Source organism: Phyllostomus discolor, chromosome X (assembly GCF_004126475.2).
Source record: "Phyllostomus discolor isolate MPI-MPIP mPhyDis1 chromosome X, mPhyDis1.pri.v3, whole genome shotgun sequence".
Taxonomy (NCBI): Eukaryota; Metazoa; Chordata; class Mammalia; order Chiroptera; family Phyllostomidae; genus Phyllostomus; species Phyllostomus discolor.
The window spans coordinates 71,002,754-71,010,422 of NC_050198.1; the positions used below are offsets into that span (position 1 = coordinate 71,002,754).

The window sequence follows — 7,669 nt, forward strand, 5'->3', positions numbered from 1 at the left end:
TGCCAAAAAAGGTTGGGAGCCAGTGTACTAACAAGTCCGCCATTGTAACTAGACTGACTCTTTGGCCTACCACAAATTCTGGCATACAAAGCGGTTATCCGCTTCTGGCCAGGAGTTCTAGTACATAAAGTAATCCTCTCATTTTGGAAGTTTAGTATTTGCCGATCAAAACAGGTTCCGCGGGCTGTACTTGCCTACCTGTTCCTCGGATAAACCTGATGTTATCTAAAGGTTGCCTCACTAGGGAACTTGTATTTTCTATCTTTGATTCTGAGGGGAAACGTTGCCACCGCAAAATAAGTCTTTTGTGATATTGATTATTTTAAGCTGATTATCAAGAAAAGATTCAGGAATAACTTTTCACCATACCCTGAACTGCCTGAAAGGATTTAGAGAGGGAACTTGCTCCAACAAGGGAGCTGTCAACATACTATGAACTAGTGTGTGAGACAGGGTGTACCTAGCAAAGCCCTCCCTGTGTCGCATTGTTAAAGATGGCCCAGCAAAAAGTTTTTTAACAATTTCATCTGCATGTAAGTTGCCTTCCTGACCTTTGAAATGATGTTTATGTTATATATATATTTTTAATTTTTATTTATTGATTTTTAGAGAGGGAAGGGGAGCAGAGAAAGGAAAAAAAACCATCAATCTCATGTTCCACTTACTGATGCATTCATTGGTTGATTCTTGCATGCCGCGCCCTGACGGGATCAACAGCAAACTTGGTGTATCCGGATGGCGCTCTAACCACCATGGCATTGTTTATCTTAAATTATAAAAATATGAAGAGATTTCATGTCAAATATTAGTATAGTAACACATTTTATAGATATAGAAGTAAAGGAAGGCAATTAGAGGAATAATGAATTTACAGAAATTCAGGTTTGAGGACTTCGGAACTATAAAAACCCCAAATGAAAAAAATCAAAGGATATATAAGAAAAAGAGTTAATATCAGAAATGTTTCTTTATGTATGGTCAACAACTACTAAGACTGAAGGAGAAAATGGTTCATCATGAGTATGTTCTTATTTTCAAGTAGTGCAGTGTCCCAAAGATTTTTAAAAGTATTTGACGTTAACACATCTCCTAGTTCACATTTTCTCTTTATGGATTTTAGAGATCTTTGCCTTTTGACGGTTTCAAATAGCTTAAACCATTGTTGACATAATTATATGAATAATGAACAATGGTGAGTTTTAAAATGAAATTGTCATCAGCTAAGAACAGGGTATTCAAAATAGAAAAGCTTTATCTCGATGATGTTAAGATGAATAATTTTAAATCAGCAATTCTACAATTTTAAGAAGCTATTTGGATTTTTTCATAAATCTTAAACTCAAAACTAAAGGTTGTTTGCCTAATTAATTTACAAAATTCTACTGTACTCAGTTTTGCACAGAAACAAAGGAGAGTTATCTATTGAATTTTATTTAAGATGAGCATTGCATTCTCATATCCACCACCTCCCTAAAATACACACCTGTGTGGGCACACAAGTTGAATCAGAAAATGTATAAGAGGGGAAATATAGAACACAAGTATTTGAATATTCTGTTCACTCTCAATTAAAAGAAAAAAATGGACAATTATTGGACAAGGAGAAAACAATTTTGGGGACCTAAAATAAAATATTTGGTTCACTTACACACTATGCTATAAATTTCTTCTAATATAAATAGTAATAAAATGAATTTTATTTAAATTTTTATAATGATTTATTAATTTAAAAATACTAATAAAAAAGCTGGAGACCCTGTTGCCTAGATAAAAAAACCATGTTACCTGACTAATCATCTTTTGTTTTAATTAAATTTATTGGGATGACTAATCATTTGGAAGGCATTTCCAAGTAAGAGTAAATTTGACTATATTTTGCTCTTTATTGTAAGCAATGAGTGTCTGCTTTATTGTGCCTCCCTGACATTCAGTATAAGGAGATAACAGCTCTTGTCATATTTTACTAAAGAACCTGTCTTTACCCATCCTGTGTTAAGGTATGCATTAGCTCCAATAGCTTGTAAAACATGCTGTGGAGCCCTGAATAGGCAGCTCAGTTGGAACTTCTTCCCATACACCAAAAGGTTGCAAGTTCGATTTCTAGTTAGGGCATATAACCTAGGTTACTGGTTCTATCCATGGCTGAGGCATATAGGAGAGGCAGCTAATCAATGTTTCTTGTTCACATCGCTGTTTCACTCTCTCTCTTTAAAATCAATTAAAAATAAACATGTTTTGGAGAATTTTATGATATCATAAACATGTCCATTGTAGAAAATAGTTCCAGCTCACAAATGATGTTACTAATTTATACAAGTCATGGCAGACTGGCAAACCACAAGTAAATAATAGTAATACTTCTAAAGAGATTTATTCACGATGGAAAGTCTTGTTCTTGCATATACTTATTATCCCAATGTTATATCTATTTTTAATATTTTATTTATTTATTTAGACAAAAGAAGGAGGGAGAAAGAGAGGGAGAGAAACATCAATGTGTCGTTGCGTCTCTCACGGCTCCCACTGGGGACTTGATCTGGCCTATGATCCAGGCATGTGCCCTGACCGGGAATCAAACTGGCAGTCCTTTGGTTCACAGGCCAGCACTCAATCCACTGAGCCACACCAGCCAGGGATGCAATGTTGTTACAGAACAAACAAGGGGGGCCTGGGATGATATACTATTATTGAAAGAAGGCCCCAGGTCTGTTATGTCCGCCGTCCTAGGAAAGACATCTCTCAATGCCAGAGATTTGTGAAAAGGGAAGGAAATGTTTATTTAATGCTATACAAACTTCAAGTAGTGACTTAATGTCTTTATCAAAAATCTTAAAGTCCTTAAAAACACCTACAAACACACAGTCTTTCCTTCCTTCCCCCTTTGCTTAGTCTAGAGTACTGTATCTCAGGAAAGGAAATAGAAGTCTATGGCTCAGGCAGTCCTCTGGTTCTTCCCAGTTAGTCTTCCATCTCGACTGGGAGACCTCTCTGGGTTCCCGGCACCCCCAGCTGAGTTGCCGGGATCTCTGCTAAAACCAGGTGGTGGTTCTCCTTCTAAAGCTGTTGGGGTCCTTACTCTGTCCAGGCCAAGTGGTTCTCCCTCTCAGGGCTGTGGGAGTCTCCACTCTGTCCAGGCTGCGTGGTTCTCCCCCAATGGCTGCTGTGTCTGGGGTTTTAATCTTCTGCAGCCCCATTTCCGACTCCTCCTACACTTGGGCACACTTGCCCTCAATCTGTTGTCTCCTCCAGCTTTTCTGGTCGCCATCGTGGGTCTGGGCAGGTGTCACTCCATGTCATGGAGCCAGTCTTCTCCCAGCTCCCACGCAGGTGCTGTAACTCAGGGGACCTGCCCCCCAGTCACATCTTGTGGGGAGATCCCTTTCCATCCCCCTGGCCTTGAGCATGGCCATAGCTATTTAGCATATCTAAGTGACCAGCCAAAGGCTATAGGTATGCTAAATGACCATGCCATAGATTAGCTGCAAAGCTGCCCTGCATGTTCTTGCTCTGTGTGCCCTTTCCCCCAACTCACACCTGTGGGGGAAGGGGTGAAGACACCTTAAAATCTCCTAGACACCTTGAGTTCTAGACCCCATTTCAAATGCCTATTTGGGATCCCCCCTCTTGGCTGCACCCTGTAACAATGTTATATTTTTATTAAGTCATTAGTGTTACCATTATTATACCTATATAAATGTTGTTCATAGTTGAGACAATAGTGTAATATTATGCTTCTTTCATATATGACACTTTGTTTTTCCTGGAGTTAATGATTATTTTGGTTATTTTGTTTGATTGATTTCTTTCCTTGTACCTATTACTAATTTATTTTTATCTTTATTGATTTTAGAGAGAGGAAAAGAAAGAGAAAAAACATAGGTACATTGTTCCACTTATTTATGCATTCATTGATTGATTCTTGTATGTATCTTGATGGAGGATTGAATCTGCAATCCTCCATCACTTTGGCACAGCGGGACAATGCTCTAACCAAAGCTACCCTGCCAGGGCTCCCGTTACTAATTTTTTGGCCAATCCCTTCAGAGTTGTAAAATTCTACTCCTTAAACTCAAATGAATCAGGTAGTCTATTAGGTTTTTTGTTTGTTCCTCCTGCCATTTACCCTTCTACTCTTACAAGGACTGAGTGATTTTTAGGCCTGCTACACAGATGTTGTCCTGGAACTTCATTTTGCGTTTCTTGGACTCTCCAGTTTGCTAGATGCCACTGCACTGTTTTTGACCATTTGGGTTGTTTCCAGTTTTTGCCTATTATAATGTTGCCTTGTACATTGTTGTCTATGTTTGTGCATTCAAATATTTCTGTTGGATATTGACCTCAGAGTGGAATTGCTGGGTTATACTTTGTGCATGTATGAAATTGTGAGCTTGGATGGAAAAACTACATCTTTATTTTCACTAACCATTAAATGAAATTTAGCATTTCCCTCAATTAGGAATGTAAGCAATAAACCATAGCAATATTAGCCGTGATTTTGACCAATAGAAATCATATATCTTTTCCTAGCACATTACAGTTGTTGCACATAATGTGAAATACTATTTACACGGATGCCTTCAGTTCTTGAACTTTTCTGAGTTTCTACACCAAAAATTGGCTTATTGCCTGTTGGCTTCCTTCATGAGTGTACTTTCATAAGTCCTCCATTCAGCTAAGCAAGTTTTCTGACCTTGTGGGTCCATCTCTTTTATAATTACCTATTATAATTTTGATGGATTTCAGTGTGCAGATGAAAACATGTTCATTATCCATGTTTCTAAAGTGTCCTGTATGGCTTTAATCTGTAGTTGTGTCTTTTCTTTGATATTACTTATATATTGGGTTGGCCAAAAAGTCCATAAAATAAAAGACACATTTTTCATTTTCACCAATAACTTTATTGATTTGGATATTTTGAGAGTGTTGGCCATCTCCCACGTGGTATAATGTTGATTGTTCTCAGTTAATGTCTCAATTTGATCATTATTAACTTCAGCTGGTCTACTGAACAGTGGAGCATCGTCCAAAGAGAAATCTCCAGCACAAAACTTCCCAAACCACTTTTGACATATTCAGTCAGTCACAGCACTTTCTCCATACACTGAAGAAACTTCTTTTGTGTTTCAGTTGCATTTTTACCTTTCTTGAAATAATAAAGCACAATATGCCTAAAATGTTGCATATTTTCTTCTACCTTCAATATTAAAATAGCTACACAAAAATTCACCAATTTTGATAAGTTTTTAAAAAATGAGCCCTGGCTGGCGTAGCTCAGTGGATTGAGCGTGGACTGGGAACCAAAGTGTCCAGGTTCGATTCCCAGCCAGGGTACATGCCTGGGTTGCAGGCCATCACCCCCAGCAACTGCATATTGATGTTTCTCTCTCTCTCTGTCTATCTCCCTCCCTTCCCCTCTAAAAATAAACAAATAAAATAAAAAAAATGTATGCTGATATGACAGCTATGACAATACAATCTAACTAAATTGTTTCAAATGAAGTTAAGCACAACTAAGCGCTACTAGAGCCATCTTACGGAAAAAAATTAACTTTTTGGCCAACCCAATATATCTTTCATCTTTTTAAATAGCTTAATCTTGATAAAGGTATGTCTATTATATTAGTCTTTTTAAAGAACCAGCTTTTAGTTTTATTGATCACTTCCATTTTTTGTGTGTTTGTTTTGTTTTTATTAATTTTTGCTCTTCTCTATTATTTTTTCTCTCTGTTAGGCTTCTTCTGCACTCCCCCAGCTTCACAAATTGAATTTGCAATGCATTATTTTGGAATGTTTTTTAAAGTGCATTTTACACTATAAAGTTACTCATTTTTCCATTTTAGATGCAACTCACATTTTTATATGTATTTTATTGTGATCAGTTTTAACCTTTTCATGATTCTTGTTTAGATTTTCTTATTAACTTATTAGCTATTTAGGGTTGTGTTTTTAGTCTTTTTTAATTTTTATTTACTGAATCTAGAGAGAGAGAGAGGAAGGGAGAGAGAGAAAGAGAAACATTAATTGACTCTTCCACCCATCCATGCATTCATTGGTTGATCCCTGTATGAGCTGTGACCAGCGATTGAACTCACAACCCTGGCACATCAGGATGGAGCTGCAACCAAACTACACGGCCAGGCCATGTTTTCAGTTTTTTGGTGTATGTTTTGTTTGTTTTTCCTATCTTTTTAGTGTTAATTTAAAATTTCAACATGTGGTGTCAGGGGAGGAAGGGCAGGAGAAGTGGTTCTCTAACTCCTGAGATTTTCCTCCCTGCCCTCTTCTGATGTTGTGTTCTTGTCCACAGGGATACCCAACCACCACCTCAGGATCTACAGCATCCATAGTGGAAATGTCACCTGGTACTCTGCCAATTCCATTGTTGTCATTGGTGGCCACACAGTCTGCAGAGTTGGGGTGCTGGAGGACTCCGTAACCCTCCTGGGCATCTTCTTGGCCATCCTTTTGTCCCTTTTGGGATTCTTCTGCTGTTTCGCCTTGAGGAAGCTAAGATGTCCCAACTGTGGAGCAAACTTTACCTATAGGGAACAGCACCCCTGGTTTTCCTGCATCCAGCTATATTTTTCTAATGTAAATGTTGTGTACAGTAGCTTTATTTGATTAAGCTTCAGGACTGTTCTGTGAAGGGAGGTAGGATAGGTTTGGCACATGTGAGTTGGGTTCATAGGTGGCAATACTGTTCCCATGGTTAATAACAACTCGATAAAGCACTGCTTTTATTTTTTGCAGTCTTCAGTTTGATAAAGGTGAGAAATATTGTTTTAAATAAATGAGATTTATGCCATTTAAGCATTTTTTCAACATGCACCTCTATTTTTTTTCAATTAGCAATAATTGCACCTCAGATAAACCTCATTGGCTACCATATTGCCTCAGTTCAAAGCTCAACATGCATGTGTAATTTTAGTAAGTTTAGAGTTAGTAATTAACTACATTATTCTTTTAAATAGTATGTGGAATTTTCAGTGCTTTAACTCCAGTATTAACTCCTATCACAACATCCACTTTTTTATGTTATGGTTATAAGGTAATTTGGGTTTCATTTTTTTAATCTCCTATTTATATAAAGAGTACAAATTTAGGTTTTTAAAAAATCTTCACTAGAGGATATGTTTATTGATTTTAGAGAGAAAGGAAGGGAGACAGAGAAACATCGATTGGTTTCCTCCTGTATGTACCCCAAACAGTGATTGAACCCACAACCTAGATATTTGCCCTGACCTGGAATTGAACTCATAGCATTTTGGTGACTGGTTGACACTCCAACTAACTGAACCACCCACACAGGGTAACATTTATGTTTTGCAAAGTCTTCTACTCACAATTTCTTTTTTTCTCCTTTCTCGATGCAATTTCCTTACACTTTTTTAAATGAAAGTTTAAAAAAAAAGTATTTCTTTTTAGAGAGAGGGGAAGGGAGGGAGAAAGAGAAAGCAAGAAACATCAATGTGTGGTTGCCTCTCCTGTGCCTCCTACTAGGGGACCTGGCCCACAATCCAGGCGTGTGCCCTGACTCAGAATCGAACCGGCAACCCTTTGGTTCGCAGTCCAGTGCTCAATCCACTGAGCCACACCAGCCAGGGCTAATAACTTGCTTTTTAAAAAATTGATTTTAGAAGCCCTGGCTGGCATAGCTCAGTGGATTGAT

At 37.7% G+C, this 7,669-nt stretch overlaps 1 pseudogene; it reads right to left on the reverse strand.

Annotated features, from left to right (window-relative positions):
• Positions 1-6,751: 6,751 nt before the first annotated feature.
• On the reverse strand, positions 6,752-6,906 carry LOC114505771 (annotated as a pseudogene).
• Between the last annotated feature and the right edge of the window lie 763 nt (positions 6,907-7,669).